Source organism: Saccopteryx bilineata, chromosome 6 (assembly GCF_036850765.1).
Source record: "Saccopteryx bilineata isolate mSacBil1 chromosome 6, mSacBil1_pri_phased_curated, whole genome shotgun sequence".
Taxonomy (NCBI): domain Eukaryota; kingdom Metazoa; phylum Chordata; class Mammalia; order Chiroptera; family Emballonuridae; genus Saccopteryx; species Saccopteryx bilineata.
This window is the reverse complement of record NC_089495.1, coordinates 166,817,575-166,834,106: the sequence shown is the minus strand read 5'-3', so window position 1 is coordinate 166,834,106 and position 16,532 is coordinate 166,817,575. Positions and strand designations below refer to the sequence as shown.

The following is a 16,532-nucleotide window of genomic DNA, read 5'->3' as shown; positions in this document are numbered from 1 at the left end:
TCACTTAAAAAAAAATAAACAACAACAAAGAAAAGTGTCCAGTTGTCTGCATCTTGGAGGGAACATGAAAAGTATGAGAGGTATAGATGTTTGAAGTTTTATTTTGATATCTATATGTAGAAAGTAAACTGGAAAATTGAGGAAGGCATATATATATAAAATTATATGAATATATATATATATATATCTTAAAATTTTTGTTGCAATCATGTAGACAGTTAAATCTTTGTTTTCAGACTTTGCCCTGGGTCTGGAAGTAGTTGTGAAAGCAGGTAAGTATTGCACACTGCTGCGAACAGGTTATTTTAGCTTTATTTCTAGTAGGATCAAATTCCAAAGCCCATACTTGGCAGCTTTTAAATACTATTGGGTGAAGGTAAGGTATACGTAAATATACCCGAAATGTTGGTAGCATATATAAAACCAGGCCACTTATGTTTTGGGATTCATTTGCTGAATCCTTAATGTTCTATGTAAGAATTTATTAAAAAATTTCTTTAATTGAGGTTTGGCATTTAGCTAAGAATTAGGAAAACAACCTGCTGCTTCTACAGAGGAGGAAAGAAAATTCTTATATTCAGCTGGAAATAGCAGCCTCACCTCCCTCAGCCCTGAAATTGGGCATGCAGGTTCAGGTTTAGTCAGCAGCATGGGTCTTTTACAAGGACAAGTTCCTTTTCAAGGGCATGTGAAGTACAAGGAGCGAGAGTACAGACAGATCTTTCTGATGTCAAGTGGTTGGCTTTTAATTTCTTCCTCGACAAAATTATATATATTTAACACTGACAAACAAGACGGTAACAGGATCCACTCAATTTACATAGACAATTGCATATTCTTTGAGGCAGTTTTAAATCTCTTTTTCTTCAATGGCAGATATCTATATAGCGCTACTATGAGGAAGGACTTTTTCTACACAAGATGAAAAAACTCAAATCACAGAGGGGAAGTCAGAGATCTGACTACATACAAATAAAAATGTCAGCTTATCTGAGAGTATTCGAAATAGAATTGGAAGGCTAAGGATACATTTGGGAAAATACCAGTTATTGTGGGAATGATGGTCGCTGCATCAGAAAATGGGCAGCTGAAGACAACAGGATTTCTACGACAGTCACAGAGAGTAAGAGCAGGGTGCAAGGACCAAGTGAAACCAAACTGCACCTTGGCAGTTTTCAATGGAAGGAAAAAAAATCAGTTACCATGTTTTGTTGTTGTTGTTCACAGAATATCCAAAGATTCTTTTAAAACGTGGTAGGGCCTGGAGCAATGGCCTGGTAGTCGGTCCAAGGAGGAGAGATGGGTCCTGTTGTTTCTGATGTCCAGCCTGACGATGGTGGAGGCTGGGTCCCAGGAAATGGACCCAGGGGAAGAGGAGTGGGAGCAGTGCCCATTTGGGAGTGCAGTGGGATTGGCCCTGGAAGGGACAGAAGCCAGGAGTGGCTGGGGGAGAGCTGGATTGGCATGCATGGGTGACAGGGCTGAAGACCCAGTGGCCCTCCAGGACTATCCCACCCTCCAGTGAGAGCATTTGGACTTGACATCCCAGGTGTGAGCCACGTTGGGAAAGGGTGGCAGGAAGCCCTCTGCAGCTGAGGTCCCGCTAGTGGCCACATTGACTGCGTGCTTGCCGCACTCCCAGCAGCTAATCTGGTGGACCTGTTTCTGAGAACCCTCCCCAAGTCCACCAGATTCTATGCCATCAGATGTGGAGTACAGTGGTATCTACCAGGTCGAGGACATTTGGTGGGTACATGGGACTGACTCCTTGGTGTCTACCTGAGCTTCTCAAGGGCAAGTCTGGGGCTCAGTGGTTGCAGCCGAAGGCACACTAGGGCAGGCCTGAGGAATGCAGGACCATCCCTGCTTTGGGGAGAAGCTGTGTCACCCCCACCCTGAGCCCTGGGGCCGAAGGCCATGGTCCCTGCTCCTACTCATAGATTTTGCTATTGGATTTCTTGTAGCTTCTTTGGGCTTACCCACCACTATCAGTTTACATTTTTATAAAATAATTATTTACATATATACAAAACAAAGGTCTGGAAGTAGATACATCAAAGTATTGAAAATGCTGGTCAAAGTGATAGCTTAGGAGTTTTTTAAAAAATCTTTGTTTACTTGTATTTGGAACATTTTCCAGTAAAAATCATGCTCATTTAATAAGACAAATTATACTTTTCATTTGTAGTGAAAGTGGTGTAAGAGGAATAAAGGGGAAAAAAAAGCCAAAATAGAATAACTTAAGTATAACAAAGTAAAAAATTTGAAATATGACATTAGGAAGGAAGAAGGTTTGGAAGAAAAAATTTAAAACTCAAGAATTGTAAATATAATAGAAGAGAATAGTAATGACATTTTGAATACTCAAAGTTGAATTTTTAAAAGGAAATTATTGATTTAAAAAAATACTTATAATTTTTGTTAGAAAACTCAAGGCAAAATGTTCCAATCTTCCACTATTCAAACATTTTTACCATCAGCGGGATCTAGGACAATAGCATTTTATTAGTACAGGAACAGAAAAATAATGGGCTGGAAAATATAATTTAAAGTAGAAAATTAATTGCCCAACCTAATTTTATTAAGAAGACAGAGGAAAGTGAAACATTACCAGCAGGGATGAAAATTTCCCAGCAGTCTAAGCCATTGGTTTTTTCAGTTGGAAACTGTTTTATTTTCCAAAGGGACTCTTTCTGCAGAAACCCAGTGAATGTAGCAGGTAATGAGGTAATGATGGGTTGTATCAGTGGTGGTGGAGGGTGGGCAGCATCTACCCTAGCAGTTACACAGTCTCCTTTCTCTTTTTCTTTCCTCCAATTTCCCCTCCCCAAGTCCAAAGCGCAGATGTCAGACCTTATAACAGATCTGAGAGCCCTGGCACTGCTCTTAGTCTATTGCAGTCCATATAACTGAGCAAGCATTACATTTAAACTGTCTTCACAGGCCCAGAAAGATGCCCTTCAAATCAGGGATAGTCTCATTTATATCATGGAAAGCAAGTCTAAAAATACACCATGTTGCCTTCTCATTAAAAGGATTTAAATTCCCAGAGACAACAATCAAATCTATTTACTTAAATGTGCATGTTATGGGTTGAATTGTGTTAAGATAAGTTGAAATCTTAACCCCCAGGACTTGCAAAAGTGCTCCTATTTAGAAATAAGGTCTTTGCAGATGTAATCAAGTGAAGATGAGGTCATTAGGGTAGACTCTAATAAGACCAATGTCCTTACAAGAAGAGGAGAAACTCATGTAAAGCAGAGACATATAAGGAAGATGCTCTTTGTTGGTAGAGACAGACATTGGAGTGAAGACCTACAAACCAAGGAGTTGATGACCACCCTCAGAAACTGATAAGAGGCAAAGATAAATTCTCAGTTGTTTTAAGCCACTCAGCTTGTGGTAATTTTTATGGTAGTCACAAGAAACTAACACAGAGCTCAAGTTTTTTTTTTTTTAATTTTTAGTGTTTATTTTACTGATTTTAGAGAGAGAGGAAGAGAGAGAGAGAGAGAGAGAGAGAGAGAGAGAGAGAGAGAGAGTCAGGAACATCGATCTGCTCCTGCATGTGCCCTAACCAAGAATCAAACTGGAAACCTCTGTGCCTCCACACGATGCTCTAGCCAACTGAGCTATCTGGCCAGGGAAGTGCTCAAGATTTTAATCCTAGACATTTCCTATTTGTAATAATAATTGTAGAAGGAAGGGAAAACATTATTTTCCACATCTTAAGTAAAGGTGTGCTGCTCCAAGACAAGTACTATGCTTCCTTTATCTTTCCATTCATACAGCTTGTCACGCTGCGTCTACACATCGGGCCTTCAGTAATTGCTGGTTTATTTATTAATGATGAGTGAATCAACAGGACTTGAGCAAGTGCCATAAACTTGGGTGTACACATTTCTAAAGTGATTATTTTGGACAGAGAAATTTCCATCAGTTGTCTAAATTTTGGGATTTATGTTAGAGTAACAATGTTTTCAGAGATGCAAAAGAGAAAATTGTCACAGGAAATTCATCTTTAACTATGACTTTGGTTTTGTATAAGTTAAATCCATGTGGCACCAGCTTTTTCAGTAAAGGTTCATGCTATTTAACCTGTACTTTAAATGAGAATTTGAGCACAAACTATGGTAACAGTTTAGGAACCCAAGATGAAGGTCTCTGAGGAAATCACTTTTCCCTGCCATTTTAAGGGGTCATCCTGTGGGTCAGTCTACGTCCCATCTGGCACAAGTTCAGGCACATTTTGTCTTTGGTTTCAACTTAATTCCGTCATTCGTTTCTATTTACTTATTTTTATTTACTTATTTACTTTTATAGCACAAGCTTTATAAAGAACAGGAAAAGAACACATTTTTCCACCCCATGTTGTGCTCAGTCTGGCAGAGCCCAGGCTGTGGAGTTGTTGCTCTTAATCCTCAGTGATGGCTTCATCTTTGCCACTTGGCACATTTTCCAGGGCTCTGGTTACTCCCTCAGCCCTGAAATTGTTCAGAGGGGTCTTCTCTTGGCCAAATACATGGTGGGCCCAGAGCCTGGGCTGCCTCTCTTATCACTCACAGATTAGGATGGGCCGGCTAGGGTGCATCTTCTTTAGCTCCATATAGCATTTCCCACGGAAGTTCCTGACACCCTGGCTGTCTAGCCAGTGATAGCACAGGTGGATGTGAATTTCTTGTAGACCCAGTGTGGCCTGGATCCCATAACTCGCTGGGGCCACCAACGTCTCTGTCAGTACCTAAAACCTTGTACCATTCTTATTTATTTATTTTTCTCTGTGTGTGTCTTAATTTTATTTAGAAAATTAAATTTAACAGGGTGTTGAAAAATAAGAGTGCATAGGTTTCAGGCAAACGTTACTATAGCAATTGAACTGCTGATTATGTTGTATATCCATCACCAAAGGCAAATCATTTTCCGTCACTATATAATTGTCTCTCTTTACTCCCTCCTCTCCCCATCTCCTTCTGGTAACCACTTCACTTTTATCTATGCCCATGAGTCTCAGTTTTATATCTTATCTATGTGTGAAATCATATAGTTTTTAGCTTTTTCTGATTTACTTATTTCACTCAGTATGATGTTCTCAATGTTCATCCATGTTGTAGTAGATGACACTATGTCATCATTTCTTATAGCTGAGTAATATTCCATTGTACATACATTTGCATCTTCTTTATTCAATCCTCTATCAAAGGGCACTTTGGTTGTTTCCATGTCTTGGCCACTGTGAATAATGCTGTGATGAACATGGGGGTGCATGTATCTTTACGTACTAATGTTTCTGAGTTTTTTGGTACTTAGTAGAGGGATTGCTGGGTCATATGGTAGTTCTATTATTATTTTTTTAAGGAACCACCTTACTTTCTTCCATAATGGTTGTATCAGTTTGTATTCCGACCAGCAGTGAATGAGGGTTACTTTTTCTCCACAGCCTCTCCAACATTTGTTATTACCTGTCTTGTTGATAATAGCTAATCTAACAGGTGTGAGGTGGTATCTCACTGTAGTTTTTTTTTTTTTTAAGGGTTTTCTTTTAAATTTTTATTTTTTTATTTTATTTATTCATTTTTAGAGAGGAGAGAGAGAGACAGAGAGAGAGAGAGAGAGAGAGAGGAGAGAGAGACAGAGAGAGAGAGAAGGGGGAGGAGCTGGAAGCATCAACTCCCATATGTGCCTTGACCAGGCAAGCCCAGGGTTTCGAACCGGCAACCTCAGCATTTCCAGGTCGACGCTTTATCCACTGCGCCACCACAGGTCAGGCCTCACTGTAGTTTTGATTTGCATTCCTCAGATAGCTAGTGAAAATGAGCATCTTTTCATATATTTTTTGGATATTTATATGTCCTCTCTTTGAAGAAGTGTCTGTTCAGGTCCTCTCCCCATTTTTTTATTGGATTGTTTGCTTGTTTGTTGCTGAGCTTTGTGAGTTCTCAGGTTGTTATAGAGTTTGGATATCAACCTGTTATCAGAGTTGTTTGCAAATATCACCTCCTATTTAGTTGGCCACTTATTTGTTTTGTTGTCAGTTTCTTTCGCTGTGCAGAATCTTCTTGGTTTGATATAATCCCATTCATTTTTTTTCCTTTACTTCCCTTGACTTTGAGGTTAAACTCATAAATTGTTCTTCACGGCTGAGGTCCATGAGTTTAGTACCTATAATTTTTTTCTGTGTAATTTATTGTTTCAGGTCTTATATTTAGGTCTTTGATTGATTTTGAATTAATATTTATGGGGGGGGATAAACTGTAGTCGAGTTTCATTCTTTTGTATGTGGCTTCTATTTTTTCCAGCACCATTTATTGAAGAGGCTTTCTTTTCTCCATTGTGTGTTTTTGGCTCATTTGTTGAAGATGATGTGTCCATATATATGGGCTTTTATTTCTGGGCTCTCAATTCTGTTCTATTGGTCTTTATGTCTGTTTTTCTGCCAATAGCATGCTGTCTTGATTATCATGGCTCTACAGTATAATTCGAAGTCAGGTAGTGTGATGCCCTATTCATTTTTAAATACATAAATGAGCAAATGGAACCCCTTTACTTTTCTCAGGCATTTTGATGGGTGCTAGGGTTTTCACACACATCTGTATGTATTTTTTCTAGTTGCAGGGCTTTTTATTGTATTGCTATGTTTCTTCTGTAAACTTTGAAAAATTTTAGACTTATTAAAAAGTTGTAAAAATGATACAAAGATTTTTTATAAACTATTCATTGATAGTCCTCAGATTTATGTCCAAATACTTCCGTGTATATTTTCTAAAGTTACGGACATTTTCTTCTGTAATGATAGCATAATTAGTAAAATCAGGAAATTAACATTATACTATCATCTAACTTATGGAACTTTTTCAAATTTTTCCAATTGTTCCTTTTAGAGCCAATCTAGCATTATACAGTGCATTTCCTTGTATATCTGTCAGCCTTCTTATGCTTCTTCTCAGTTCCTTGGTCCTTGCCTTTTTTAACCTAGGGACTTTTTAGTACAGGTCAGTTATTTTGTAAAATGCCCGTCAGTATGGGTTTTTCTGATGTGTTGTCATGATGAAATTCGGGTTATTGAGTTTTGGCAAGAATGTCACAAAAGTGATGCTGTGTCCATTTTCATAAATTGTATTGGAGGCAAGTGCTGTCTGTCCAATTGTCCCATTTTCAGTACATGTTGTTATAGACTGAATTTTGTCCCCCAGAATTCATATGTTAACATTCTAACTCCAAATATCTGAGAATGTGACTGTGTTTCACAACAAGGTCTTTACAGGGGTAATTGCATTAAAATGTGGTCATTAAGGTGGGCCTTGTACAATGTGACTGCTATCCTGACAAGAAGAGAAAATTTGGACACAGACACATACAGAAGGAAGATGATGGGAAAGGACCTCTATTGAAAATCCAAAGAGGGAGATATAGAAGGATAAATTTTTCCTTCATGGCCCTCACAAGGAACTAAGCCTGTTGACACCTTGATTCTGGACTTCCAGCCTCCAGAACTGTGAAAATAAATTTTGGTGTTTAAGTCACCCAGACTGTGGTACTTTGTTATGTTAGCCTTCGCAAACTAACATACAGATTAACTTTGATCACTTGGTAAGGTAGTGCCTACTAATTTTCTTTACTGCAAAGTTACTGGTTGTCCCTTTGCAATTAGTACTATCTTGTTATTGTTTGAATATCTTCAAGATTATTCAAATATCCCATTCCTCACTCTGCTTTACCCCATTCACTCTGCATCGTCAGCATCCACTGCTGATCCTTGCCTGGAACAGTGATTATAGCCCTGGTTGCCAAATGTATATTAAAAATAAACTAGTTTATTAAAGTAAAACATTTATGGGAAAGTACACAAATCAGAAGTTCGGAGCTCAGAGTTTTCACACTGTGAACACGGTTGTGTGGTTTTTCACTAACTCAAGAGCTTGAACAGCATCAGCACTCAGAAAGCCACCTTTTGATCCTTGTCAGTTAATAACCCACACTTCTTCAGGGCTGAGTGCTATCGTGACTTCCAGCACCAGAAAGTGTTTTCTTGATATAGAACTTATATCAATGAAATAATTCCTTATGAATTACTTTATGTTTGGCTTCTCTCAGTCAATATTTAGTTTTATTACTGTATAATATTTCTTTATATGAATATATCCCTATTTAACCATTCTAATGTTGACACACATTTGAGTAGTTTTCAGTTTGGGGTTGTTACACATAAAGCTATTGTGAATACTTAAAATTTTTTTTTTTTTTTTAATAAATTTTTATTAATGGTAATGGGATGACATTAATAAATCAGGGTACATATATTCAAAGAAAACATGTCTAGGTTATTTTGTCATCAAATTATGTTGCAAACCCCTCGCCCAAAGTCAGATTGTCCTCCGCCACCCTCTATCTAGTTCTCTGTGCCCCTCCCCCTTCCCCTAACTCTCTCCCTCCCTCCCTCCCATGTCCTCCCTCCCCCCCCACCCTTGATAACCACCACACTCTTGTCCATGTCTCTTAGTCTCATTTTTATGTTCCACCAATGTATGGAATCATGTAGTTCTTGTTTTTTTCTGATTTGCTTATTTCACTCCTTATAATGTTATCAAGATCCCACCATTTTGCTGTAAATGATCTGATGTCATCATTTCTTATGGCTGAGTAGTATTCCATAGTGTATATGTGCCACATCTTCTTTATCCAGTCTTCTATTGAAGGGCTTTTTGGTTGTTTCCATGTCTTGGCCACTGTGAACAGTGCTGCAATGAACATGGGGCTACATGTGTCTTCACGTATCAATGTTTCTGAGGTTTTGGGGTATATACCCAGTAGAGGGATTGCTGGGTCATAAGGTAGTTCTATTTGCAGTTTTTTGAGGAACCACCATACTTTCCTCCATAATGGTTGTACTACTTTACAGTCCCACCAACAGTGAATGAGGGTTCCTTTTTCTCCACAGCCTCTCCAACATTTGCTATTACCCGTCTTGTTGATAATAGCTAATCTAACAGGGGTGAGGTGGTATCTCATTGTAGTTTTGATTTGCATTTCTCTAATAACTAATGAAGCTGAGCATCTTTTCATATATCTGTTGGCCATTTGTATCTCTTCCTGGGAGAAGTGTCTGTTCATGTCCTCTTCCCATTTTTTTATTGGATTGCTTGTTTGTTTGTTGTTGAGTTTTATGAGTTCTTTGTAAATTTTGGATATTAGGCCCTTATCTGAGCTGTCGTTTGAAAATATCAGTTCCCATATAGTTGGCTGTCTGTTTATTTTGATATCAGTTTCTCTTGCTGAGCAAAAACTTTTAATTCTGATGTAGTCCCATTCATTTATCTTTGCCTTCACTTCTCTTGCCATTGGAGTCAAGTTCATAAAATGTTCTTTATAAAATTTTTTTTAAATTTACATTTTAGAGAGAGAGAGAGAATATCATGGATTTGTTGTTCCACATATTTATAGATTCATTGGTTGATTCTTATGCCCTAACTGGGGATCAAACCCACAACCTTGGCATATGGGGCCAATGCTCTAAACAACTGAGCTAGTTTTCATGGACACTTTAAATTTTTATTTGATAAACACCAAAAGTGGAATTTCTGGATTATAGAATACATGTATGTTTATAAGGAATTGTCAAACTTCTTTCCAAAATTATTGCTCCACCATACTCTCTCCACCAGCAAAGAGTGAACATTCTAGTTACTCCATATCATCACTCATTCTGAGTAATTTTCACCTTTTTCATTTTTATCTATTTGAGTGGATGTGTAATGGTATCATACTGTGGTTGAATATATATTTTCTTGATGAATAATGGTGTCAAATACCTTTTATATTTTATGGACATCTGTATATATATTTTTGTAAACTGCTGTGCAAGCTGTTGGTCCCATATTTTAATTGAGTTGATTGTTTTCTTATTGAGTTGCAAGAATTGTTAACGTTTTCTGTTTTTGTTTCATATATATAAATATGATATCTAAATAAATATATATGTCTTTAATATTTAGTGGTTGCTCTATAGCTAAAAATATGTTTCCTTCTATGATCAGAGTTTAAAGTCAATATTGTACTATTTTCTATTTTGTACTTTACACCTGGCCTGATATGTCTCACTTCTCACCTTACAAATATAATAACCTTGCAAGAATAAAATTTCTGCAATTTCTTTCCCTGCCATTTGTGTGAATACTGTAAGTTTTATTTCTACATACATTATAAACCTCACCTTATCATTTATATTTTTCTTTGTTATTTACATTTTAAAGAAATTATAAAAAGAAACAAAACTTTTGTGTTATTTTGTATCTGCTCACTCATTTACCATTTTTCATGCCCTTCTTTCTTTCCTGTAGATCTAAGTTTCTATCTGATATCAATTCTCTTCAGCTTACAGAACATTCTTTAATTTTTTTTTTTGTAGAACTGGTCGGCTTGAGATATTCTTTTTTCAGTTCCTATTTTGTCTGAAAATATCCTTAAGTTTACTCTTATTTTTGAAGGGTGTTTTCACTGGATATTAAACTCTTGGTTGACAGTTTTCTCCTTGCCCCTCTCTTCTCAGTACGTTAAATATATTGTTCTATTGTCTTTTGGCTCTGATTGTTTATAATGTAAAATCAGCTGTTATTTGTATTCCTCCCTTCATGTAATGTCTCCCCAATTCTCACTTTTAAGACTTTCTTTATTTTTTATAAACAACTTAAGATTTTCTTTGATTTTTAGTAGTTTATGATATATCTAGGTGTGCTTTCTTTGTACTTTCTTCTGTTTAAGGGTTGATTAATTTATCTTTTAAATTCAATTTATTTTGGAGACATTGATTAATAAGATTATGTAAGTTTCAAGTATACAATTCTATAATACAACATCTGTATATTGTATTGTGTGCCTACCACCCAAAGTCAAATCTTTCATCACCATATATTTGACCCCTTATACATTTTACTATCTCTCTATCCCTTTCTCTCCTGGATGGGAGGTTGATGAATTTCTTAGGTCTAAGAATTGATATACATAAATTTTTTTATCATACTTAGGATTTTTTTGGCCATTACTTCTTCAAATGTTTTTTTTTCCTTCCTCAATCTGTCTTTTCTCCTCCTGAGTTTCAGTTACACATGTTATACTGTTTAATAATGTCCCACAAGTCTCTGAAACTCTATTAATCATTTTTCTTTTTTATTTTATTTTATTTTTTTTGTATTTTTCTGAAGTTGGAAACGGGGAAGCAGTCAGACAGACTCCCGCAGATGCCCGACCAGAATCCACTCAGCATGCCCACCAGGGGGCTATGTTCTGCCCATCTGGGGCATTGCTCTGTTGTAACCAGAGCCATTCTAGCACCTGAGGCAGAGGCCATAGAGCCATCCTCAGCACCCGGACCAACTTTGCTCCAATGGAGCCTTGGCTGCGGGAGGGGAAGAGAGAGACAGAGAGGAAGGAGAGGGGGAGGAGTGGAGAAGCAGATGGGCACTTCTCCTGTGTGCCCTGGCCAGAAATCGAACCTGGGACTCCTGCATGCCAGGCCAACGCTCTACTACTGAGCCAACCAGCCAGGGCCTGCTTTCTCAATTGGATAATTTTTCTTAAAGAATCTTCAGAAAAAGGAGGTTGAGATACTATTGATATTTGGTGTTGTAAATCTTCCCAATTTTTCTGTAAGATTGTCTTGGATACTTTAGCCTTTTGCATTTACATATACATTAAACATTTTCCACATTAAAAAAATGACTGCTGAAATGTTGATTGGGATTGCGTTGGATCTAAAGAGTAAATTGGTGATAATTGATTCCATTAAATATTGAGTCTTCTAATCCTCAAATCTGATATATTTTCTCCATTCATTTAGGTTTTCTAAATTTCAATAATGTTCTGTAGTTTTATGTGTAGAGATCTTGCACATTTTTGTTGGGCTCATTTTTAATAATTTGATATTATTAGTAGTGTCAGTAGTATCTTCTTAAAACTTCATTTGTTTTTGATGTTGACTTTGAATACATTAACTTAGCTAAAATTCACTTTTTAAAAAAAGTTTATGTATTGATTTTAGTGAGAGAGGAAGGAAGAGAGAGAGAAAGAGTGAGAGCGAGAGAGACAGGAACATTGATCTGTTCCTGTATGTGCCTGACCAGGGATCCAACTGGCAACCTCTGTGTTTCTGGATGATGTTCTAATCAGCTGAGATATAAGGCCAGGGCTAAAATTCACATATTAATTTTAATATTTATATGTAGGTTTTTGTATATTTTATATGTATGAGTTCATGTAATCTATGAATAATTCTTTTTATTGTTCCTTATCAGTCTTTAGTCTTTGCATTTCTTTGCTGTATCTAATAGTGGACATCTGATCTCAGGTGAAAACACAGTATCTCACCATTTGTGTAGTATTTGGTCTAGATTTTCATATGTATCTTTTTTTGTTATATTAAGAAAATTATTTTATATTTCTAATTTTAAGCTATTTTTGATTTCTCCTTAAGATATTGATTTTTTTCAAGGGATTTTTCTATGTCTATTATACAGACATATGATTTTATCATTACTCTAACAATGTGGTGAATTATTATTATTAAATTTTGAATGTTAATCAACATTGCATTTTACAAATAAACTCAAGTTTATCATGATATATTCTTCTTATGTAAAACATGATTTGTTTTTCTAATATTTTGTCAAAAAATCTACACCAATATTTACAAGTGACATTAGCCTGCAAATTTCAATTTTCTTTTCAAGTTTTGGTATTAAAGTTATGTTGGCCTCATAAAATGACTTAGAAAATATTCTTCTTTTTCTGGTATACTGGAAGAGTTTGCATCAGATTGGTGTTATCTCTTTATTCAGTATTTGTAGATTTTACCAATCAGGTCATTAAGATTATACTTTCCTTGAGGGAATTTTTTTATATATATTTAATATATTTAGTGTTTTCTTTAACTGTTGTAAAATTATTTAGATTTATATTTTCTATTTGTGTTATAAAGGCGTTATTTTAAAATTAGTTGTTTATAATGCTTTCTCATTTTTTTCAATGTTCTAAGATTTACAGTGATGTTATCTTGATGTCACTCCTGATTTAGATATTTTGTGTCTTCCTCCCATACTGTCTTCTTTTCTAGAAACAACTTCTGGCTTTGTGGATTTTTGTGCTGTATATTAGTTTTCCATTTCAGCATTTTTTTTTTTGTATTTGACTGCCCCCCTCAAAGGCCATGATTCTTTAAGAGGTTACACAAGATTGTTTTCCAATCAGAGTATAATTTCTATAATAACCATACATTTGAAAGGTTTCTGCTCTCCACACCCAAATTCACTTTTGGCACCTATGTGTGAAATGTCACTGCTGGAAAACAGAGAAAATGTGAACACTGGATTTTCATCACAGCACTCTTTTTCCTGATGGGAAATTTTTGGTTGCTGAATTTAGGATATTGATTAAAGAAAGATTAACAATATCTCAGTAATAAAAAGCTTTTTTTTTTTTTTAACTATATAGCTGTCTCAGAAAAAAAATATTAGAGACCACAGCCAGTTCTCAGAGGTAAACGAGCAATGGCTTCTCCTTCCCAATCTCTTCCAATCAAAATGTAGACTCACTTGCAGTTCTGTAAGAGTTAGCAAAATGTCACCACAGGCTCTTCTTTATGACTGTAGAATGCAGTTGTAACTCATTGTGTTCTTCAGAAGAACTGCTACACTTAAAGAAGAGGTTCCCTCCATCTCCGCATGCAGAGAGAAGCTATCAGAGTACTAAATGTGTTGATTACTGGTGGAGAAGAGGAGCCTAACCATGAAGGTGGCAATTAAAAAAGGATTTAGCCAAATAATATTTTTGAAGTCTCATTAGCAAAGTGCATCATTTATAAAGTATACTACTGTTGAGTCTTCATTTAGTCTATTAAAAAGAAGCTCCTACCCAAAAGTCAGGGTGCTACAGGAAGAAAATAGCCAACACAGACTATGATTGGCCAATACTTAAATACCAAGAATACAACTTTTATTTTTCATATATGAGAAATATGAGCTTGATATTGACCTCTTTGGCCCAACTCAAATTTATTATTTTAGCTATGCTTCAGACTCACTGGGTATATTCAAGAAATGTACCCCCTCCCAAATCTGAGTCTTTCAGCATCATTAGAGTTTAATGGATTTTTCTGAATACTACTGTTAAGCTGACAAAGGTTGGGAGAGGCTTACCCTACCCTTTTTCTCAAAAACTTATAAAATAAGACATTTTAATTTTAAAATACAAGGTGCTAATGTTATGAAACCGGGAAAAACATAAGGTGCTATGACAACCCTCTTTCACTGTAATTAGCATTGGACTATTTCTTACCTCTAGAAGTACATATGATTAAACTTCTGGAAGGGAGGGAGGGATGAAGAAGGGAACCCCAAATTCCTGACAAAGTAGCTGGTCCATTGCAGGGTCAAGGGCTTATTTCTTCTATCAGCCACTGATTCACATTTTTCTCCATTTAAAGAAGTCTGTGTGAATGAGGTTGGGGCGAGCAGGGAACACACCAAGAATTAGACTAGTCTTGTCTTCATGATCTGCTTATGTCCTTAGTGGCAACATATTTCATCTACCATTGTGGCATTCATAGTGAGAAGCATCTTTCATTAAAACTTTTCTTGTTCTTACTGCTTTTCTTGCCATTCTTGTCCTTGTTTTTTGACATCTTCTTTGCTCTGACTTTTCTCATTAGATCAAAGAACACCTTGTTCACATTAGCCTGAGTCTTGGTGAAGGTCTCCACCTAATACACACACACACCACCCACCTCCACTTCTCCAGGTCTTACTTTATTTCCACCACTAGCAATGGAATTTCATCTTCTTCAGTCTTAACACTGAGGATTGGCCCCTGAATTGGCCATTGCCGTAAATTACTGTATTTCCCCATGTATAAGACGCACTCTTTTCTCAAAAATTTTGGATCTAAAAACTGGGTGCATCTTATACAGTGGTTTTACCTTTTTTTCTTTCATATCCCACTTTTTTTGCTCTTGATAAGGAGTTGTATGAATTTTATGATAAATAAAATGAGTTCAATAACTGTATGTAATACACTCTTTTTTTCAAATTTCAAGTCCCCAAATTAAGGTGCATCTTATATGTGGGAGCGTCTTATACATGGGGAAATACGGTATTCACATTCTGTGATCAAGAATACCAGGGAAAACCTTCCCCACTCCCAAAGTATTTTCCTCGAATTGCTGCACAGTCCTCTTGTCCAGGAGAGTCCAGAATATCTATCTGGACTTCTCTACCAGGGAGTACATTCTTTCTCCAGTTGTCGTCTTTGGTAGGTTCACATCTTCCACGAACTCATTACACGTGGACTAAAGTGTCAGTGCCAACTTGCCCACCCTTCCACTGCCAGCCATGATCACCTTGGCAAGGGCCAAGGAGCTCGGGCTCTTATTCTTGTTTGCAGCCATCTTGCTGGTTTTCTGAGCTTGGGACTCACCGACAGAAGATCCAGTCGAAGAGCTCCTGACTAGAGAATCTTATTTATCCTACATTCTGCTACTGATAGTCAGTTCTTCAAGTTCAAGTACAATCCTTTCCTCATACTCTACAGTTTTAAAGTCTTTAGATATAGAGATCCTTGGCAACAACATCAAAGTTACAATGTTTCTAGTATTCACCTGCAAAGTAGCACAGATAGGACACTGCTCAAACAAGCAGAATCACCACTAGCAGCACTGGAACAAGCACGGATCAACTTGCAGACCCGAGATTCGTCTGTCACTGCCTCTAAGGTCGGCAGCGGACATGCTGCTCTCCTGTTCCACCTATTTCTGTTGTTACCTCTATTGTTCTCACCTTTGTCCTTTCTCTGAACAAATTTCTGGAGTTTCTCATTAATTTTACTTTTCTTCTTAAATATTTCTTTTTAAGGTCATACATTTTTCTCTAAGTATGGCTTTACTGTATCCCAAAACTTTTGATACATTATATTTTTATTAGCATTGAATTCTATGAATTTCAAATTTCCATTGTGATTTCTTCTTTGGCCTATAGAGATTTAAGGAGTGTATTACTTAATGTGAAAGCATTAGGAGATTTTTTAAGTTATATATTTTTAAATTTAGAGTTCTAGCTTAATTCCACTATGATCAGAAAACATGCACTCTTTTGTTTAAAATCCCTAAGATTTGTTGAAACTTGTTTTATGACTCAATTTTATTTTTATATTTACTTTTTAAAATTTCCTTTTATATTTACTTTTTAAATTTTCCACATGGGTTAAAAATATATTTATAACATTTTACCCATGTTGAAGTCAAGTTTGCTGTTATCTCATTGAAATATTCTCTATTCTTACTGATTCCCCCCACCTTTCCTCCCAGTTTGCTCTATTTAATAGAACTATGGAAACCTAGATGTGAATCTCTTTGCATGTTTTTCTGCTTGGGGTGCATAAGTGTTGCAAATTTAACATTTGATGTTTTACATCACTTTCGGAGTTTATGGTCGTTATTTCTTTAAGTAATTTTTCTGCAACATTTTTTCCCCTACTTCTGAGTTTTCAATTAT

The 16,532-nt window shown here is 36.3% G+C and overlaps 1 pseudogene; it reads right to left on the bottom strand.

Annotated features, from left to right (window-relative positions):
- Positions 1–14,587: 14,587 nt before the first annotated feature.
- On the bottom strand, positions 14,588–15,430 carry LOC136309106 (ras-related protein Ral-B-like; annotated as a pseudogene).
- Between the last annotated feature and the right edge of the window lie 1,102 nt (positions 15,431–16,532).